General features: G+C 44.5%; 1 protein-coding gene and 2 non-coding genes across 7 annotated transcripts in view; all 3 read left to right on the top strand.

Moving 5' to 3' along the window:
• The first annotated feature begins 630 nt into the window (after positions 1–630).
• Positions 631–22,342, top strand: part of ZNF76 (zinc finger protein 76) — a 39,047-nt gene continuing 17,335 nt past the window's right edge. The window contains exon 1 of one of the 5 annotated variants that reach the window (XM_053603703.1): positions 631–876. The gene's annotated coding sequence lies outside the window, so the exon portion shown is untranslated. Of the gene's footprint in view, positions 991–22,342 lie in introns of all 5 variants that reach the window. The other 4 variants (XM_053603704.1, XM_053603705.1, XM_053603706.1 and 1 more) reach the window with 4 other exon arrangements.
• On the top strand, positions 6,467–6,573 carry LOC128595024 (U6 spliceosomal RNA). Its single transcript, XR_008382719.1, has one exon. It is a non-coding gene; the product is annotated as a U6 spliceosomal RNA (small nuclear RNA).
• LOC128594986 (U6 spliceosomal RNA) lies at positions 12,380–12,486 on the top strand. The gene has a single exon (XR_008382682.1). It is a non-coding gene; the product is annotated as a U6 spliceosomal RNA (small nuclear RNA).

Here is a 22,342-nt window from a genome sequence, read left to right as displayed (position 1 = left end):
ATCTTAGCCTCTCCCTCTAAGAAGGGGAAATAATAAAAAGGGATCGGTTTCGTTCACCTCACAGCAAGCCTACAGGCGGGAGTAGTTGGTTTTGAGGCCGGGGTGGGGTTGGTAGGGAATGAGAGAGAGAGAACCCCAGAGGACCGTCAGGGCGCCCTCCCTAAGAAGGCGAGTTCCTCACTGCTCCTCAACCTCGTCTTTCTGATAAGGAGCAATTAATACCTACGATTGCTTCCTTCAAAAGGTGGCTCGAAGATCAGTAGGCAACGCTGGCGGACCGCGCACTTTAAAGCGCTTCGGGCCGTAACGCACAGTTCGTGCTGAGGGTGCGCCGGGCGGGGAGAAGCCTGGGGGTTCTTAGGCTCTAGGCAGTGGGACACGCGGGAACGGCTTCCTTCACAACCTGTCCCTCCCTACCTACTTGAGAAGCGCACCTTCAGGCCCGCCGGCTGCAGACGTGACAACGCAGGGCCCTTGCGGGCGTCCCCGCCCCCGCCTCAGGTCTTAGGTGGCCTGAGTCCTGGGGCAAGACAGGTGGCGGCTCCAGCAAGCTAGAGCTACGACTAGGCTCAGAGCCGCGCCCCAGACCTGACCCGGGCGTCGTGACGTCATCACGCCCTCCCTGGGCGCTCGGCCTCGCGGTCAGTGCGTCACCCCGCCAGGGGAGCGGAGCAGGGTTCCGAGCGGCTACGTTCAGATCCCAGCCGCGCGGGCTCCTGGGGCCCCGGAACCAGGATAAGTGGGAAGACCGCCGTGGCGAAGGGGGGGAAGGGGTGGAGCGTGCCTTGTAATTTTTATACGGGTTCCGGGGCCCGGTACAGGCGTTCCGGGAGGAGAGGAAATTGCGGCGGCCCTGGAACCTGGATACCGCGCGAGGCAAGCTACGCGCGGGCGGGCGGGCTATGGCGCAGGCGGGTTGCGGGGCCGGCGCTGGTGGCGGGGCCCGGTGCATGGCGGTCTGTCGGCGGAGGCGCCCTCGGGGGCTGTCAGGTTGGTGGCTGCGGGAAGAGTGGGTCCACTGTGCCCAGGGCGGGAGGCCGGGTGCGCGCAGGGCCCTGGAAGGTCCCGAGCCCGGCGTGCCCACCCGTCTCCGGCCCTAGCCGGGTGGCCGGGCCACTGGACTGCGGCCCGGCCCCTCCCCCACCCAGGGTCCCTGCCCCTCCCCCACCCAGGGTCCCTGCCCCTCCATTCCGCCCTGCGACTCCTCCCCCATGACTCCAAAACCCCACCCCGTGACTGCGCCCGACTCCACCTCTGTGACTCCCCCCACCCTGCCTACCGACCCCAAGACCTCACCAGGTAACCCTTAATTATTACACATTAACTGCTAACCCAGGAATTTCCCGAGTTCATCTCAGGGACACACCAACCTGAATGACTCCCTCATTTATAATCCAGTGACTCATATGACCCCTAGATCTCCACACTTTAGTGACCCCCAAACCTGTGTGACCCCACTGGCCCAGTAGCCTCAACAACTCTTAATGTTGTGTTCTCCACAAACTTGGTAGCTCCCTCACAACTCTCCTGGTAACTTCTAAGGCTAAGCTATACTCTAGTAGTTTCCCACCCACTCATCAAAGTAACTCTCAGTATCTTTGCCACATGATCCTCATTCCATTTTTTTTTTTTTTTTTGCAATCTTTTTTTTTTTTTTATTTTGGCCGGGGCCGGGTTTGAACCCGCAACCTCCGGTATATAGGGCCGGCGCCTTACTCCTTTAAGCCACAGGTGACGCACCCTCATTCCATTTTTACCCTTTGTTCTAAAATCACTGCCACTGGCATCCCTCTGCAGTCTCAGCCCTCCAGTGTCAATCAGCACATGACTTAGAAGTGCCCCAAGCACCTTTTTGGTGCTAAGGAAGGTGTGGAGATAAATATGAAGTAGCAATAATTGGAGACATCAAAGAATTGCGGATTTGGTGTGTAGACCCAGATTCAAGGCCAAGCTCTGACACTGTTGTACTTTGGGAACCTGGGAGAAATCCCTTCCTCATTCTTGGCTCAGTTTCTCATTATTGTGATGAAGTTGGGTTAGATGATCTCAGTTTCCTTCCAGTTGTGAAATTCTGCAATTCTCAGTCAAGATAATAATTGTTGCAGTCATTTTTAGACCCCACTCTACAAGCTTACTCTTGTAACCTCACCCCAGGGCCCACAGGCTTCTTGAATCTATTCCCTCATTCCCATGATGCCCTACATTCTGTCTAGTTCATATCCATTTTCCCTTGATCAGGCCCAATCAGTTAACATGTTTGCAAACCAGTATAGCAGAGTGCTTCACCTTGGTGTATTGACATTATAAGAAACCTAGGTTCCAGTCTGACTCTGGTTCTTTAGCTGTGAGATTTTTAGCATACCATTTAGCCCAGGGGTCCTCAGACTAAGGCCTGCGGGCCACATGAGGCGGTGTGATTGTATTTTTTCTTTTTTTTTTTTTTTGTGGAGACAGAGTCTCATTTTACTGCCCTTGGTAGAGTGCCGTGGTGTCACACGGCTCACAGCAACCTCCAGCTCTTGGGCTTATGTGATTCTCTTGCCTCAGCCTCCCGAGCAGCTGGGACTACAGGCGCCTGCCACAACGCCCAGCTATTTTTTTTTTGTTGTTGCAGTTCGGCGGGGCTGGGTTTGAACTCACCACCCTCGGTATATGGGGCCGGCACCCTACTCACTGAGCCACAGGCACCGCCCTTTTTTTTTTTTTTTTTTTTAACTTCAAAATAAGATAAGTGCAGTATGCATAGGAATTTGTTCATAGTTTTTTTTTTAACTATGGTCCGGCCCTCCAACTGTCTCAGGGACAGTGAACTCGCCCCCTGTTTAAAAAGTTTGAGGACCCCTGGTTTAGCCTATCTGAACTTCAGTCTCCATCTCTGCTAAGGGAGGATAATAGTAGTGCCTAAGATAACACATGTAAAGCACTTGGCACCATGCCTGGCATGTGAGAATCCTTAAGTATAAACTGTTGTTACTGAGAATCTTCTGTGGTGTCACTCTGTCCTGGGTGCTAGGAATTCAACGACAGTTGCATTATCTTCTACTGACATCTTGGAATCCCCATCCTCTTATCTCTGCTGTGGCCTCACTTCTCTAGTTCTTTACCCCAAGATTGCCTCAATACTGATTGGCTTACTGAATACCTACTGTGTGTCAAGCTCTGTGTGTGTGTGTACATATATATATATTTTTATTTTTATTTTTATTTTTTTGCAGTTTTTTGCCGGGTCTGGGTTTGAACCCACCTCCTCCAGTATATGGGGCTGGCACCCTACTCCTTTGAGCCACAGGTGCTGCCCCGAAGCTTTGTATATTTTTAAGTTTACTTTTCAACAACCCATTCACTACCATTTCCCCTTTCTACATTTTTTAAATTTTGGTTTTAAAGAAATGAACCAGAAACACACTGGTAAGGTAGCAGAGCTGAGATTTGAACCCACAATCTGTAAAAAACTCCTCTTTGTCTCTCTTGCCCCCAAACCTAACCTGGTTTTCCAGGGCAACCTCAGCCCCCTTTGCCTTATTTTCTAATAATTTCTAAACCCAACATTAGATCATTTCATGACTCTTTGCCCAATGGCTCGGTGACTTTCTCATCCTATTCATGAATTATTCATATTAATATGAGGGTATAAATGATTAGGTTACATTGTTTTTATTTGTTAGATAAAGTTGTAGTTGAACCCCTGTTATTCATGACATTTGGCCCCATGTCCCTTGAGACCCCTGCATCTTGTAGGGAAGGCAAAATATCTTTTCAAGTTCATGGCTTAGGCCATTATAACAAAAAATACTAACAAGAGAAAAATAGTTGGGCACCGTGGCTCACACCTATAATACTAGCACTCTGGGAGGCCACAGTGGCTACATTGCCTAAGCTCATGAGTTCAAAACCAACCTGAGCCAGAGCAAGACCTCATCTCTAAAAATAGCTGGGCATTGTTGTGGGCATCTATAGTCCCAGCTACTTGGAAGACTGAGGCAAGAGAATTGCTTAAGCCCAGGAGTTTGAGGTTGCAATGAGCTGTGACGCCAAGGAACTCTACCAAGGGTGACAAAGTTTGACTCTGTCTCAAAAAAAAAAAAAAAAAAAAATACAGATTTTTTTTTTTTTCTTAAGTTCCCCCAAAGCTGAAAGCATACAGATTTATTTACTGTTAAGTTATACATGACCCAGGCTTGGTGCCACTAGCTCAAGTGGCTAAAGCGCCGGCCACATACACCAAAGCTGGCAGATTCAAATCCAGTCCAGGCCTGCCAAACAACAATAACAACTACAACCAAAAAATAGCCGGGCATTGTCGCGGGCGCCTGTAATCCCAGCTCCTTGGGAGGCTGAGGCAAGAGAATTGCTTAAGCCCAGGAGTTGGAGGTTGCTTTGAGCTACGATGCCATGGCACTGTACCCAGGGCAACAGCTTGAGGCTCTGTCTCAAAAAACAAAAAAAAAGTTTTATATGACACAGTGCCTTATAGAAAAATGAAGACCCAACGAAATGGTTAATCCCCCAAAATGCAATTTTTACGGTTTGATGAAGAGTGGATAGTTGTGGAAAAATACAAGGCAAACAGGATAGTCTAATGGTAATAAACTAGGGGAAATTTGGCAAGGCCTGCTTGTTCAGATTCTTCTCTATGATCCTGTGTCTTTAGAGATAAGGATGCTCATTTCCTCTGGCTGATGATCTCCAGGGAGAAAGGGCCATGGAAAGTGGCCCATATTTGGGGGTAGCATGTCCTGAACCAAGTCAACTTACTAGGACTCCTCATCTTTGCCCATATATCTGATAGGCATTTTTTTTTTTTTTTTTTTTTGTAGAGACAGAGTCTCACTGTATCACCCTTGGGTAGGGTGCCGTGGCGTCACACGGCTCACAGCAACCTCTAACTCTTGGGCTTACGCGATTCTCTTGCCTCAGCCTCCCAAGCAGCTGGGACTACAGGCGCCCACCACAACGCCCGGCTATTTTTTTTTTTTTTTTTTTTTTTTTTTTGTGGTTTTTGGCCAGGGCTAGGTTTGAACCCGCCACCTCTGGCATATGGGACCAGCGCCCTACTCCTTGAGCCACAGGGGCCACCCCCGGCTATTTTTTTGTTGCAGTTTGGCCGGGGCTGGGTTTGAACCCGCCACCCTTGGCATATGGGGCCGGCGCCCTACTCACTGAGCCACAGGCGCCGCCCTTGCCCATATATCTGTTCTGTGAGTACTTGGAACTCCCAGCCCTCACCCTGTGATCTCACTCATCCTGAGGTGTCTTCTACCTCCCTGGCACCTTACCCCAAAGACTGTCATCTTGTTAAGTCCCTTCCGCCCAGGAATGCATGTGGCTATATACTCTAAAATCCTCTAGCCCAGTATTCTTTCATCTTGTGATCTTCTCCTGTTTTCATTCTCAGTGTTTCAGCTCTGCCTGCACTTCTGCCATCCTTAGCTACATCTGTTACCTGAAACTTCATCTAATTAGCCCTTCATCTAGTAGCCTCCTGATGTGCCCAGCTTCAATGGAGGGAACTCTTTCCATACTAACAGGAACTCATCCTTCATAAACTATACACCTTCCCATTCTAAGATCTCACACTCCTGTCCAACATCCTGTGAGTTCCTACTTCTCGGATTCCTTCCTCATTTTCATCAGAATCATCTTTTACTTTTCTCTCTGAGTTTCAGTGCCTTCTCTCTCCTGCCTTGCTCTTTTTTGTCTCCCTCACTACTCTTGATAACAAGTAAACCTCCCTCCCTCCTATCCCAACTCTTCCCCTTTCTTCTTCCAAAACATCTCCAGAGTCACATGAATGCCCTGCTCTTTTTAGCCCTCCTTCCTTCATACACAGCATTATCCAGCCAAACCTCCTCAACCTCTTTGGTTTCTCCAGAGAACTACACTCTTCTCTAAGAACTTGTGATGACTTTTAGTAATAGATCACCAAGATCTTAGTCCTTTAGGTAGCAAGGAGAGAGCCCTATGAAGCCCTTCAGAATCTATCTTGATCCTAGAAGCACTCAGACTATCCTGTTCTGCTTATGAAGCTGCTTGCTGTATATGCCTTCAGGATAGAATGCTTTCAGTGTCAGCCTCCTGCCAGCATTGAATTAGCCCCTTTGTTTCCCAAGAGCTGGGAGAACTTTCTAGTCCCCTCCCATGGAAAACTGGATGGTCAGTAGTAAAATGTGACATTAACAGTCCACATCCCAAAGTCTACTCTGGCTACGCTGTGGCTCACAACTATAATCCTAGCACTGTGGGGAAGCCAAGGCAGGGAGAATTACTTGAGGTCAGAAGTTCAAGACCAGCTTGATCAAGAGTGAGACCTCGTCTCTACAAAAAATAGAAAAATTAGGCCAAGTGCGGTGGCTCACACCTGTAATCCTAGCACTCTGGAAGGCCAAGGCAGGTGGGTTGCCTGAGCTCAGGAGTTTGAGACTAGCCTGAGCCAGAGTGAGACTTCATTTCTAAAAAAAAAATAGCCATGCTCGCTTTGGCAGCACATATACTAAAATTGGAACAATACAGAGAAGATTAGCATAGCCCCTGCGCAAGGAAGACACGCAAATTCATGAAGCGTTCCATATTTTTAACCTGGAAAAGAAAATAGCTGAGGCTGTGGCAGGCCTCCGTAGTCCCAGCTACTTAGGAGGCTGTGGCAAGAGAATTGCTTAAACCCAAGAGTTTGAGATTGCTGTGAGCTGTGATGCCATGGCACTCTACTGAGGGTGACAAAGTGAGACTCTTGTCTCAAAAAGAAAAATTAACTTGAGTTTAGTGATCTATGCCTATAGTCCCAGCTATTCTGAAGGCTGAGGCAGGAAGATTCCTTGAGCCCAGGAGTTTGAGGTTGCAGTGAGCTATGATGACACCACTGCACTCCAGCCTAGGCAACAGAGTGCATTGTGCATTGTCTCAAAAAAAAAGACAATGACCAAAAAGTCTTATCTGTGGGTCACAAAATTGCCAAGTCTTCTATAATGCACTTACTGGCTGTAGAACAATAAATACAGCAGAGGGCAAAACTTGAGTAAAGGAGGGGTGTATACACTGGGACCTACAACTTTTGTGGGTAGATTAAAGAAGAGGAGCTTTTGCCTTAGATTTGCTTAATTTTTCTTAGAGTACAGAACATACTCTGCTTTGTATTTTAGTTATTTATATACTTTCCTCCCTACCCTGTGAATGTCTCGAGAACAGAGGCTGGGTTTTCTTTATCTTCTATCATATTTGGTGGGTAGTCAGTAAATATTTATTGGGTTGAATTACTTAATCAGAAATTCTCTATATCAGGTATATTCAAGTAAAAACAGCTCTTGTCTACATTAATTTTGTAGCCACAACAACCCCCCTCCCCAAAGCCCTCTAAGCATGACAGTGGGCAGTCTGGAATTTTGATACTTAAATCATTGCTTGGGTGAAGGGATGGGTATAAGTGTTGTTTTTTTGTTTTGTTTGTTTTACCATATTTCTGATAAGACTAGTGAGATTGGTTGAGACAGTTGCTGGATGCAGTGGCAACATCTGGGTTCGTCTTATATAGACTTGTTCTCAAGAATATGGCTACATGAAATATTTAGTGGAGGTTGCAGAGACAGGGAATAGAGGAAACCAAGGTGGCAAAATGTTGGTAATTATTGAAGTTGGGTAATAGATTGATGAAGTTCATTACTACTACTTTTGTGTATATTAGAAATCCATAATAAAATGATGAGGGGGGGTTGGCTCTGCGCCTGTAGCTCAGCATCTAGGGCGCCAGCCACATAGACTGGACCTGGCGGGTTCAAATCCAGCCCAGGCCTGCCAAACAACAGTGACAACTACAACCAAATATGGCCAGGCATTGTGGCGGGTGCTTGTAGTCCCAGCTACTTGGGAGGCTGAGGCAACAGAATCACTTAAGCCCAAGAGTTTGAAGTTGCTGTGAGCTGTGAGGCCATGGCACTCTACCCGGGGTGACAGCTTAAGACTCTGTCTCAAAAAAGAAAAAGATGGGCTAGATTAACAAGCGCAAATATAGCACTGTTCCTTGGAAAATACTTCAAAACACCTCTTACTGAATTAGTACTGTTGTCTAGGGTAAGTAGTATACTTACTCTTGACCTATCTCTGACCTCTTCTTTTTGTGAGATATCAGGATACCAAATTAAATTAGCACCCTACAGAATTCCACATCTGGGAATTGTAACAGCCTAGCAACAAGCACCTGGTCCTTCCCTGCTTCACAGTGCAGGTGTGGTTTCTGATGCTAAAAGGACTGGACTGAACCTGAGAAGAAGGTGAGGCAGTAAGCGGGAAAGAGGGGCCCAGGGCTGGAAAGGTACCAAAGTTTAGCCAGGCAGGATGTTCTCCTTCTGACCATTTTCAAGCTTTCAGATTACTGGGCGATCCTAAAGGTGTTGATGTTCTTTCATTCAATAATACATTCATTTGTTCCACAAATATTTGAATGCCTGCTGTGTGCCAGGTACTTTGCTAGGCATAGGGAATGGAGCCCTGAGCTTACCTTTTGGACAGTGGACAAGGGAGAGATGGACAATAAACAAGTGTATGTGGCCGGCACCCTACCCACTGAGCTACAGGAAACACCAGGAATTCACTTTTAAACATGTCAAGTTTGAGATAGTTTTGGATATCAACATAGAGATGTTGAATAAGCAGCTGTATTTTCAAGTCTATTTGAGCCTCCTCTTGGGAACTGAAGGAACACTATAGGCAAGAGACAGCTGAGTATTGGGGGAAGAAGAACACTGGTAGTTTAGGTTTTGGCCCTGCCACCAGGTAGCTGTATGATACTTTGGTGCTCCTCTGGCAATGCAGGCCTCTGTTTCTTCATCTGTAAAATGACTGGTTTAGACTAGAAATGAGCTATCTTCTCAACCCCTCACATTGTCAGAGTTGATGAATTAAGTGCTTATTCAGTGAGTGTCTGGTGTGGGCTAGGCCCTGTGCCGCATGAGGAGACCATGATGGAGGAGATGAATCCATGCCTTTGTGAAGCACTGTAGATAAACCTTCAGGTTTAGTTTCACTGCGAAGTGCAGAGGGCACACAAGACGAGTTCAAAAGTATAGTGTAATATTAGCCAGGGAAAGCTTGTTCTTGACTTGTGTCTAGGAAGAAACAGTGAACATTCGTGGGTATAAGAGATGAGGCAAGATGATATTCCAGCTGAGGAAGAAGTGGTCCACCCAGCTGGAGCTAAGGAAGAGCTGGGAGTGGTATGATATGGTTAGGAAGGGATGTGGTTGTAGGGAGCTTGATTTCTTCCCTCATTCATTCTTTAACTCAACACTTATACTCCCTTGCTAGGAGCTTTTAAGGAGCGCATAGTTCTGTAGAAGATGAAGCATTCAAGTCTGGTCTCAACAGTTTCAGGTAGATCCGATTCACAATAAGTGGAACTGAATCAGGATTAATTAATTTATTTTTAGAGACAGGGTCTCACTTTATCACCCTTGGTAGAGTGCCATAGCATCACAGCTCACAGCAACCTCAGACTCTTGGGCTTAAGCGATTCTCTTGCCTCAGCATCCCAAGTAGCTGGAACTACAGGGGCCTGCCACAATGCCCGGCTATTTTTTGTTGCACTTTGGCCAGGGCTGGGTTCGATCCCGCCACCCTCGGTATATGGGGCCGGCACCCTACCCACTGAGCCACAGGCGCTGCCCTGAATCAGGATTTAGATTTGAGCTCAAGAGCTCAGTTAACCATGTGACCTAATGCCATTAATCATTTGGTATCTTTGGCACAGTCCTTGTTAGGTGCTAATTAAGCCAAAAGGCATGCTCTACAAATTATAATCTGTATAACAGAAAGCAGTAATATTATTTTCCTATAAAGAAGCATTAAGGAAAACACAAGATCTGACAATTAAGTTAGTGAAGTTATCCTAGAATAAGTGCTACACACCTCATTGCTGAGTATTGCTGTGGTCACCCTCGAAGTCCTCCCCTTGGCCATCTGGTGTCTGACCTTGTACCATGACACTGTAATCCTTTAACTGCATTTGGAAGCCATCCTGTAACGGTGTATATCCATGTGTCATTTAGATGTTGATGTGTATGTTGCCAGGAGAGTCTGACCAGGTGAACAAGACCACAAAATGTAGCCTATCCTAATTGACAGATCACCTACCCCTAGTTTAGAATTGACAGGTAATCAGCATCTACCACTTAATGGAATGAGGAAATTTTGTCCTGGTGAGTGAAAAATGAAATTGAACTAGCAGTGCAAGTGCAGCTGAGCATCTCTACATGCTAGGTGATGCTCTACATGGCAGCCCTAACTTGCTTCGGGTACTGTTTCCTAAAGCTATTGACAAACCTCAAATTCCTCTTGCCCTCACAGCTATTGATCAAGGCATAAAATTGTGAGAGTCTCACAAATCCTATGCAGTCATCTGTTGCTGGTAGAAGTAGGGCGCCAACTCAGGCTCCTCACTTGTAGGTCAGAATCAGAAAGATCCGTATTGTTAGATAGGTCATTTAAAGCCCATGGGCATTACACTGAAATCAACTGAAAGTGGCCTCTTCTAGTGCCTCTCTTTAACACTCCCCCAGAGCTTGCCCTCCAGTGAATTGTTCATCTGAGAAGCCCAGATAGAACGTGTTAGGCTGGTACTGTATCTTATTTCCTAACTGATTTGTTAGAAGTCCCTGCTGCTTTGGGATTTTTGATAAAGCATGCAACCCATAGAGTTAAGAACCAAGGACCTGGGAGCTCCTTGAAATTGTAGACCTGAGCTAAGGTTTACATGTGGGGATGTGGCAGGGATACTTGAAACCAGAGTTCTTCTCTCTGAGATCACCCTTTTAACCTGGTACGGCCACATGGGACAGTGGGGAAGAAAGGTAGTCCCTGCTTAGCCCACCACTTCAGCCAGACCTACTAGGCTGGGGACACACATATTGAAGCCACCAGCTCTTCAGGTTGAGCAGGACATGCTCAACATGATCAACTTTCCTTATGAAATTCCGGAATGCCATTCATGAATTGTGACGCTAACTTTTCAGATATGATTTTGCTGCAAACCTGTAATGTCATGGAATCCATCTGGTCAGCACTAGACTATCTGCCTCATGAAGGGAGAGAATCAAATATTCCTATAGCCCCCAAAAAGCTTTTAGGATTTTTTTTTATTCTCTTATTTACTTATTTTGCATAGGTAATATATTCTTTAAGTATAAAAGAATTACAGTGATTTTTTTTCTTTAAGTATAAAAAATATACAGTGGGGTGGCGCCTGTGTCTCAAAGGAGTAGGGCATCAGCCCCATATGCCGGAGGTGGCGGGTTCAAAGCCAGCCCCGGCCAAAAACTGCAAAAAAAAACATATACACACACACACACAGTGAAAAGTCATTCTCCCATCACTGTGCCCCATTTAATCATCTTCCACAGGCAACCCTGGTTAGTAATTTTTTTTTTTTTTTTTTGAGACAGAGTCTCACTCTGTCATCCTGGGTAGAGTGCCATGGCTTCATAGCTCAGAGCAACGTCAAACTCTTGGGCTTAAGAGATCCTCTTGCCTCAGCCTCCCAAGTAGCTGGGACTACGGATGCCCACCACAATGCCTGGCTAGTTTTTTTTTTTTCTATTTTTATTGAAAGTGGGGTCTCGTTCTTGCTCAGGCTGGTCTCAAACTCCTGAGCTCAAGCAATCCACCGGCCTCAGCTTCCCAAAGTGCTAGGGAATACATAGCCATGAGCTACCACACCCAGCTCTGGTTAGTAATTTCTCAACTATCCTTCTACAGATTTTTATGCCAGTGGCAACACATAAAAGGCATTATTTTATACCTTGTTGTTTTTATTTCATATACTTTGGAGACCTACCCATGTTAGTATATAATGCACCTCCTCATTTATTTATGTCTGCCTGGTACGGAAGTTCCATATTAATAGACATTTATGCTTTTTCTAATTTTTTGCCATTGTTACATGTACGGATGCCTTGAACAACTTTGATGTGTGCCATTTTTCACACGTGCACCTGCTTGTAGACTAGATGTGAAATTGCTGAGTCAGATGATATATGTACATTTGTAATTTTGGTTAATACTGCCAAACTGCCATCCATAGAGATCATACTAGTATATACTCCCACCGATAGTATAAAACTGCCTGTTTTCCTCACAACTTCATGGACATTGCTTTGAGTTAAGAGTATGTCATATTCCCTGAGGATCAGCATAGGGTACTGAATCACGAGTTCCCATCATGATGCGCTGTTCAGTGAGACAAACAAAACAAGAATATTACATTTGTGGGGGGGATGGTGGCTCACGCCTATAATGTCAGTGCTTGGGAGGCTGAGATGGGAGGATTGCCAGAGCTCACAGGTTCAAGACCAGCCTGAGTAAGAGTGAGACCCCATCTCAAAAAAATAGCTGTGTGGTGCTCACTTCGGCAGCACATATACTAAAATTGGAACGATACAGAGAAGATTAGCATGGCCCCTGCGCAAGGATGACACGCAAATTCGTGAAGCGTTCCATATTTTTGTGAAAAAAAAAAAAAAAATAGCTGTGTATTGTGGCAGACGCTTGTAGTCCCAGCTACTTGGGAGGCTGAGGCAAGAGAATTGTTTAAGCCCAAGAGTTTGAGGTTGCTGTGAGCTATGATGCCATGGAACTCTACCGAGCGTGACATAATAAGACTCTGTCTCAAAAAAAAAAAAAGAATATTGTATTTAAAAATATAAGTGGAAGCTGGACCTCTGGTAAGGAAATGAAGAAACTCCTTGAGGGAGATGTTCCCTACCAGCATTTAAGCTGTGGATGTTTTGCTTTGCAGCACGTAGGAGAAATGAGGTACAGGCTGTAGAGAGAATTAAGGAAAACCCCAAAAGAGAAGGGCTGGCAATCAAGCAGCCAAGTTTAATGTGCTCTGTAGAACTTTCTCTTCAGCTCTATGTTGGCATCTTAATTTCAACAATTTTATTTATTAAAAATTACAACCCTTGGCTCCGCGCTGCCGGCCACATATACCAAAGCTGGTGGGTTCAACCCCAGCCCAGGCCTGCTAAACAATGACAACTGCAACCAAAAAATAGCCGGGCATTGTGGCGGGCACCTGTAGTTCCAGCTACTCAGGAGGCTGAGGCAAGAGAATCACTTAAGCCCAAGAGTTTGAGGTTGTTGGATGGCACCTGTGGCTCTGCGGAGTAAGGTGCCGGCCCCATATGGCTGGAGGTGGTGGGTTCAAACCCAGCCCTGGCCAAAAACTGCAAAAAAAAATAAAAAGAGTTTGAGGTTGCTATGAGCTGTGACACTACGGCACTCAACTGAGGGCAACATAGTGAGACTCCTTGTCAAAAAAAAAAAAAAAAAAATTACAACTCTTCTTTTAGCACACCTTTTCATTTCTTTTTGGCCTCTTTGTCTTATTTGCTTATTTGGAGTTGAGCTTTATGCGTGTTAGAACTGGGTGAATATTCACTCTTATGTCTTTTTTCACTTGTTAATTTGTTAACCCCCCATTAATCTAGATCATCTTCATGCTATTTGTCTAAAATGTTTAAATAAGCATAATCACACTACTAGCTCTTGTCTCCTGCTCATTCTTTTTGTGGGATGACTTAGGAAGACCAGGTTGTTGAATCTCAAACTCTTACTTTCCGGTTGTGGTTAAGCATTGAGGGTTCTCTGGAGAGTCTGGAGCAACCTCCAGTGCTGTCGGCAATGCACACTTCACTTGTGTCTTATCTCTCCACCTTGTCAGCTTTCATGGTTGGATTTTTTTTTTTTTTTTTTTTTTTTTGAGACAGAGCCTCAAGCTGTTTTCACAGCAACCTCCAACTCCTAGGCTCAAGCAATTCTCCTGCCTCCACCTCCCAAGTAGCTGGGACTATTGGCACCTGCCACAACACCCGGCTATTTTTTGGTTGCAGCCGTCATTGTTGTTTGGCGGGCCCGGGCTGGATTTGAACCCGCCAGCTCAGGTGTATGTGGCTGGCACCTTAGCCACTTGAGCCACAGGCACCAAGCCAGTTGGATTTTTTTTTTATAGACTTTGTTTCTTAAACAGTTTGAAGTTTGCAGAAAAATTGAACCAAAGGTACAGAAAGTCCCCATATACTCCTTACCCCTATTTTTCCCTGTTAATATCTTGCATTGGTGTGGTGTATTTGTTGCAATTGCTAAATAGACACTGATGCATTTTTTTATTAATTAGTTTATCTGTGGGTTTTGCCAAAGCATAATGTAATGTGCTCACCATTACCTTATCATGCAAGATTGTTTTACTACCCTAAAAATCCCCTATGTACCACTTATTCATCCTTTCCTCGCTGTACTTGAACCTCTAAAAAACACTGACCTTTTTATTGTCTCTGTAGTTTTACCTTTTCCAGAATGTCATGTAGTTGGAATCATATAGAATATAGCATTTCCAAATTGACTTCTTTCACTTTGCTGTATGCATTTAATTTGTCTCTGTGTCTTTTTGTGGCTTGATAGCTCATTTATTTTTCTAGTTGAATAATAATTCTATTGTATGGATGTACCATGGTTTGTTGGAGGGCATCTTGGTTGCTAACAATTTGGGGCAATTATGAATAAAGCCACTATAAATGTTTCTGTGCAGATTTTTCTGGGGACATAAGTTTTCACCTCATTTGAGTAAATACCAAGGAATATGATTGCTAGATCATTCAGTAAAAGCATGTTTAGTTTTATGAGAAACTGCCAAACAGTTTTCCAAAGTGGCTTCATCATTTTACATTCCCACCAGAAGTGAATTGAGAGTTCCTGTTGCTCCACAGGCTCACCAGCATTTAGTGCTGTCACTGTTCTGGATTTGGACCATTCTAATAGGTGTGTGAAAACTCATTGTTATTTTAATTATAGTTTCCTAATGACATAGTGTTGTGCATCTTTTCATATGCTTATTTGCCACATGGATAGGTGTCTTTGGTAAGGTGTTTGTTCATATCTTTTGCTCACTTTTTAATTGGATTGTGATACCGTGTCTATTTCCCAGCCTTGCCAGCATTGACTGTTGGATTTTATACTTTTACTTTGATTTTTGGTACTTTGATAAGTATACGGATCATCATGATTATTCTTTCTTTTTTTTTTTTTGAGACAGAGCCTCAAACTGTGACTCTGGGTAAAGTGCTGGGGCATCACAGCTCACGGCAACCTCTAACTCCTGGGCTCAAGCGATTCTCTTGCCTCTGCCTCCCAAGTAGCTGGGACTACAGGCGCCCACCACAATGCCCGGCTATTTTTTGGTTGTAGTTGTCATTGTTGTTTGGCAGGCCCAGGCTGGATTCAGACCTGCCAGCTCAGGTGTATGTGGCTGGTGCCTTAGCCTCTTGAGCCACAGGCGCCAAGCCTGATTATTCTTTCTTATTTTTTAATTACTAATGAGAGTGAGCCTTTTTATTGTTTATTTATTATTTGTGTTTTTTGTTTGTGTGAATTCATATTGTAGCCTTTGTCCAGTGGGAATTTTATATTCTCTCTTTTTTTTTTTTTTTTTTGTAGAGACAGAGTCTCACTTTATGGCCCTCGGTAGAGTGCCGTGGCCTCACGCAGCTCACAGCAACCTCCAACTCCTGGGCCCAAGTGATTCTCCTGCCTCAGCCTCCCGAGTAGCTGGGACTACAGGCGCCCGCCACAACGCCCGGCTATTTTGTTGTTGCAGTTTGGCCGGGGCCAGGTTTGAACCCGCCACCCTCAGTATATGGTGCTGGCGCCCTACCAACTGAGCCACAGGCGCCGCCCGGAATTTTATATTCTCAAAAGTCTGTGTTTGTGTGTTTGTTGGTTTGGAGACAGGGTCTCTCTCTGTTACTCAGGCTATAGTGCAATGGTGTCATCATAGCTCACTGCAACCTCAAAATTGTGGGCTTAAGGATCATCCAGCCTTAGCCTGCTGAGTAGCTGGGACTGTGGTGTGCCACTATGCCTAGCCAATTTTTGTATTTTTTATTGAGGTGGGGTCTTGGCATGTTTCTTGGGCTGGTCTGATACTCCTGGGCTTACATGATCTTCCTAACTAGCCTCCAAAGTGCTAGGATTACAGATTTGAGTCACCATACCCAGCCTAATTTTTTTTTCTTAACCAACTTTTCTTTTCACTTGATTTTCTTTTTTTTTTGAGACAAGGTCTCATTCTGTTGCCCATTCAGTAGTGGCCTGATCATAACTCACTATAACCTTGAACTACTGGGGTCAAGTAATCCTCTTGGTTCAGCCTCCGATTAGCTGGGAATATAGGTGCACACCACTATACCTGCAAATACAGGATCTGGCTATGTTGCTCAGGCTAGTCTTGAACTCCTGGCCTCAAGTGATCCTCTTGCCTTGGCCTCTCACTTGATTTTCTTTTGTTTCAAAAGTCCAAAACTACCTTCTCTTCCTAGTTGAGATCTGGATATTGTTCCAGTTCAATGAACTGATAAAGAAGGGTGATGTTTTTTACAAATGTAAACCATGGGCTTGGTTACAGCACCAGCCACATACACCAAGGGTCATGGGTTCGAACCTGGCGCAGGCCAACTAAACAACTGCAACAACAACAAAAAAATACCTGGGCATTGTGGTGGGCTCCTGTGGTCCCAGCTACTTGGGAGGCTGAGGCAGGAGAATCACTTAAGCCCAAGAGTTTGAAGTTGCTGTGAGCTGTGACACCACAGTACTCCACCAAGGGTGACATTAATAATGAGACTCTGTCTCCAAAAACAAACAAACAAAAAAAAAAAAAATGTAAACTATGATGATCTAGTCCATCCTGGTGCTGATGGAATATTTCATTTTCAAATAGCCCTTCTCAAGCCAGTGGTAACCCAAGCTGAATTCCAGAAACAATTCTGTTATAACTTAATCATATCTGTACTAATTTGCTTATTGATATAAACCTTATCCTTAGGATAATCCTTCCAAAATGCCTTTATTTTGGCCTTTTATTTTCACCAACTAAAGGTAGGTTTGAAACTCAGCCATGATTGCCATGTTGGAAGTTTACAAACTAAGGTGTTAAAATTCACTTAAATGTATGGGTGAAAATTAGATTTTTAAGTTGTTTTCTAATAGTTTAAATAAATTCTGTTCTGTAATAATGGTGTCTGTATTTTCATTGTCCTTTTAGAATTGGAAAAATTCACTTTGCTTAATTACTACCTTTTCTGTGACTAATTCAAATCTATAAAATTGCTGTAGCCAAAAGGGAACCATACTAAAATGTGATTTGGGCTTTTGAAATCAGTGTGCCTTTTACAAAGAGATGTTTAGCTGATGTTTTAAATTTGTGTTGAGTTAATGCAAGTTTCTGTCATTAATTTCCTGTTTTCTGTTCAGTCTTTAAAAACCCACAGAACCAAGCCTGTTTCACTAAGATCTTGTGTATGCATTGAGATCTTTTTCTATAATAACAAATACTGGATCATTTTACTGCAGTTCTTCCAAATCTGGTTCTCATTTGGTTGCCGCTTGTCTCCATCAGCTTTTGTCCCTCCCAACCTAATGTTTGTCCTCATGAGAAGTTTTCTGTATTTACAAATGAGGAATTTTCTGTGTGAAAATTGTCATTTCTTTCTTTAGAGTTGAACATTCTTCTCTTTCCAAGCAAATGTTTAGTTTTTTTTATTTTTTATCTTTATTTTTTGGCTTCTAAATACAGTTGCCCTCTGGGCTTGCAGAGGCAGAGTACAGAAAGTCTCATTCCAAGTGTTCAGGGAGTTCTGGTTGGCGGAGGATGATGGAATAGCGAACAGGTGCCTGTAGGCAGCACAGCCCAGCTTGGATATAGATCAGAGTTGATCTCAACTGTGACAAAGTGGAAGAACCAATACCATGGCTACTCTTAAGTTTCCTGTCTTTTATATACTTTATTTTTCTCCATTCAGGAGACAGTTTAAGCATATCTTGATTTATGGAGAGACCTAAAGGTCCAAAGTGTCTAAAAGGTTTCTCTCAATGTACTTCCCAGTGATTGTAATTTATATTTTTACATTAGGAAAGTCATTGATATACAGGGTGTCCATAAAGTTTGTGTGTGATTTTAAATTGCACGTGAACTTCATAGACACCCTGTGTTATGAAGGCATAGAGTTATTTGCTGCATCAGCATCAATAATGGCGTAAGTTTATTTAAAATAGCAGCAAACTGATCAGGCACGCCAATAATCCTAGCACTCTAGGAGGCCGAGGCACCTGGATTGCCCAAGTTCAGGAGTTGGAGGCCAGCCTGAGCAAAAGCGAGATCCCATCTCTACTAAAAATTGAAAAACATCATGACTGCAGCCTGTAGTCCCAGCTACCCAGGAGGCTGAGATAGGAGGATCGGTTGAGCCCAAGAGTGTGAGGTTGCTGTGAGCTATGACGCACAGCACTCTACTCAGGATGACAGAGGGAGACTGTTTTTCAAAAAAATAAATAAAAAGAGCAGCAAACAACTGGATTTTCTGCTGGCTCTGGGAAAATCAAGAATAGTCCCTTTTGTCACGCTGTTATCCTGCCTTCCCCTGGCTCCCAGTCTGTTTCTCCCTTATACCTAGCTCAGGTTATTGCAAAGCTGATAAACCTTATACCCTCCAAGAAGAAAACAGAGCAGCTACCAATCCCCTACCCCTGTCCTTTCTCAGAAGATTGAGGGAGTTATAAATCTGAAACACCGAATACGGGTAGGAACAGCTCAGACACACCCATGTGAATCTGAAATGTCAGGTGCAAACAGGACTTGCTCAAATACAGCCGTCCTGAGCCAGTTACAGGCCTCACTTTGGCTTGCTTTCTGTTGCTGTTGTTAGTATGGTGCTAACAGGAAAATTCAGAATCAACCATCATTTAAAGAAAGGAAAGGGAGAAAAATGGCAATCAGGACACTTATAGATGGCCTGGCAGCCACAAGCATCTGTAAGTCAGTCTCTGTTGGAAGGCAGGTTCAAAAATTGGGAAAGGTTAGGGAGCAACAATGGGCTCTTTTAAAGGTTTGTATTAGGCTTAAGGAGGAAAAGTGAATGATTTGGGTTATTTAGCCTGAACTCAAGAACATGCAAAAGAGTGGTGGTTTGTTTTCTTTGAGTCTTAGAAGGGTTATTTTGGGAAATGTAGCTATTCCCTCTTTCCATTGCTGGCAGGCTGGGAAGGACTAGGTTTAAGTTACAGTGGGTGAGATGGAAGTTAAACAACCCATATTCAAGTGTTCTGAGTGCTGACAGTGTGTTGATCACAGTGGATTAGCAGAAGGAAGAAGGTGCCAAAGACTGAGAAGTACAGACTCTCAGGCCAGCCAGCCTGACTTTGAATCCTGGCTTTGGCACTTAGTAGCTTTGGGGCCTTGGGCAAATTTCTATACCTTTAAGCCTCAGTCACCTCATCTGTAAAATGGGAATAATGTACCTGCCCCTTTGAGGGTTGTTTTTTAAGATTAAAAGAGTTAGTATAGGTAAAGTACTTTGAACAGTAGCTGGCATATATTAAAAGGGTATGTGCGTGATAAAGAATAAATGTTAATAGCCAGGTGCCATGGCATGTGTCTGTTGTCCCAGCTACTTTAGAGGCTGAGGTGGGAGGATTGCTTGAGACCAGGAGTTCAGGGTCAGCCTGGGCAACATAGTGAGACCCCCATCTCTTAAAAAAATAGCATGAGCAACAGAAAGGATCTTAGGGTCATGTGTCCATTGTTTCATTTTATAAAGAGGAAGACATAGGAGATAGAATCAGTATTAGAAGCCAATAATCCTATAGACTTGTCCAGGACTGTTGCTACTACTCTGCTCTTAACCCCACCACTGATTTCCTCAAAAAGTCCCAATGGAGTACATATGTACAAAATTACATTAACCATTGCTTCAGAAGCCACAGGGCCTAGCCATAAAAATCGGAGGTTAGGGCGGCGCCTGTGGCTCAAGGAGTAGGGCGCTGGTCCCATATGCCGGAGGTGGCGGGCTCAAACCCAGCCCCGGCCAAAAATCACCAAAAATAAATAAATAAATAAAATAAATTTAAAAAAATCAGAGGTTAGTTTGCAGTCCCTTTTAACCTATACTCTGCCTTGTTTTTGGACTTGGGTCTCTCATATATATCCTTATTTCTGACAGAGTGCTGTTAACACTAAAACAGGTTACCAAAATAATCTCTCTTTCTGATTAAGAGAATGAAAGTTGAGGGTCATGTAACAGAGCAAGGCTTTTATGAGATATAGACTATGTAAGGGTTATCAGGGCTCTGGGAAAGATAGGGGTCCCTGCCAGGATCCTAATAGGCCCAAAGAAAATAGGTCAGACGTCAAGACTTCCCACCTTGGGCCAGGCGTGGTGGCTCACGCCTGTAGTCCCAGCGCTGTGGGAGGCCGAGGCAGGTGGATTGCCTGAGCTCAGAGGTTCAAAACCCATATGAGCAAGCAGTCAGCCAGAGTAAGACCCTGTCTCTACCAACAACATCAAAAACAGCCAGCACCGCAAGAGAAAGAAGAAAATCACCAGAAAAGGAGTACTTCAAACAAACATGAACAAGCACACTGAAATTAAAAATTAAAAAAAAAAAAAAAATTAAAAAAGACTTCCCACCTTGACCAGTGATTCCTTACCTGTAATCCCTCTAAGTCTCTGATGACAGCTTCAGACTTCTCTCTCGTCAGCCAAATGCATGACTCACACCAAGATATTTTCGGGTGGCTTCAAGAAACTCTGTATTTGGCAGCATAATAGGAGCACACTTTGGATCAGATGGCCTAGTTCAGATCCTCTACCACTTATTAGCTATGCAACCTTGAACAAGTTAATGTCTTGGGCCTCAATTTCTTCAACTATAAAATGAGGATAAGAATAGTATTTAAGGGCAGCGCCAGTGGCTCAAAGGAATAGGGTGCTGGCACCATATACCAGAGGTGGTATGTTCAAACCCAGCCCCGGTCAAAAACAAAAACAAACAACAAAAAAAAAAGTATTATAGAGTTGAGAATGAAATGAGCTAATGTATGTAATATTTCTAGTACACGGCTGACTGTACAGTAGTGTTCACTGTTAACTAGTATTAGTGCTGTCCTTGTAGCTTAGCTTAGTTAATGTTTATGAACAGAATGAATGAATAATTCTAGTTGAGATGCCAAGCCTGTAGAACATTATGGGGACGATGAGTTAAATTAGGCTTTTTCACCTGAAGGCTGAGAAGCACCTGATTGTTTTGAAAACTCTGATTAAGCATGCAGGTGCCATGTGTTCCTAAGTAATTGTCATTAATGTTTAATTTGGAGCCACTGTTGTTCTGGCTACTACATAAGGCCCCAAGGTTTTCCACCTGGGGGTGAAAGAAGCCTCCTATGCCAGCTCGCCTGCCCACACAAGCTGAAAGAAGGCAGATGTTCTTCGTGCCTGCTCTATGACCTCTACGAGTTGAATAAAGGGCATATCACAGCTACCTTCAGCTCCTCAGTTCTTTTTTGGTTTGTCTGAATCCAGTCCTTCTCGGCCTCAACCATTGGCACTCTAAATATCCTAACCATTGTGTCACTGATAGGCCGTAGTTATGCCCAGAAACTGATCCACTCAACTCTCAGGGCTGCCAGAGCCACAGCAGCAACATCTCTTGTGTGACATTCAGATATCCTTTCTGGGTGCCCTGACATGAAAACAGTTTGAGTAGCACCAGTGAGACTGTCAACTGGTATTAACTCATGAGAATTACATAGGCAGTCCAGATTCCAGGTCCAGATGAGTGGGTGGCAAAGAGTCTAAATACTGAACAAAGCAGAGGCCGTGGGCTTCCTGCAGGCTTTGCAAGTGTAGGAGTCTGCAGCTATAGTAGGCTCCACAGCACAATGAATATAGAGAGAGTCCTGCCAAGGGGATGCTCCAGTGCCTCCCACCTTGCACATGAGGACCTGGTGAGTCACTCTGAGAGGATTTGTGGAGAGCCCATGGCACAAGATGCTAACAAAACTACTATGAACCAGAAATCAGCCCAGAGGGTGTGAGTGCTAGGAAGATGTTAAGTGCCAAGTGGTATAGGAATTTATAACAGGACTCAGCTGTGCCTGCCAGGTGGGCTCTAAGGGTGAGAGGAGGCTTTTGAAGGGAAATGGTATATTTAGACTTTTGTGCTTTTTTAATTTTAAGATTATCCAGACAGACTGTTGGAAAATGAATTGGGGCCATGTGCGGTGCCCCCTGCCTATAATCCCAGCATGTTGGGAGGCTGGGGTGGGTAGATTGCTTGAGCTCGGGAGTTTGAGACCAACCTGAGCAAGAGCGAGACCACCTCCCTCCTGATAAAAACAAAAAAACTAGCCTGGGCGTTGTGGCAGGCGCCTCTAGTCCCAGCTACTCAGGAGGCTGAGGCAAGAGGATCGCTTGAGCCCGAGAGTTTGAAGTTGGCTGTGAGCTGTAATGCCATGGCACTCAACCCGGAG

This window comes from Nycticebus coucang, chromosome 9, assembly GCF_027406575.1.
Source record: "Nycticebus coucang isolate mNycCou1 chromosome 9, mNycCou1.pri, whole genome shotgun sequence".
NCBI lineage: Eukaryota > Metazoa > Chordata > Mammalia > Primates > Lorisidae > Nycticebus > Nycticebus coucang.
This window is presented reverse-complemented; position numbering and strand designations above follow the sequence as displayed.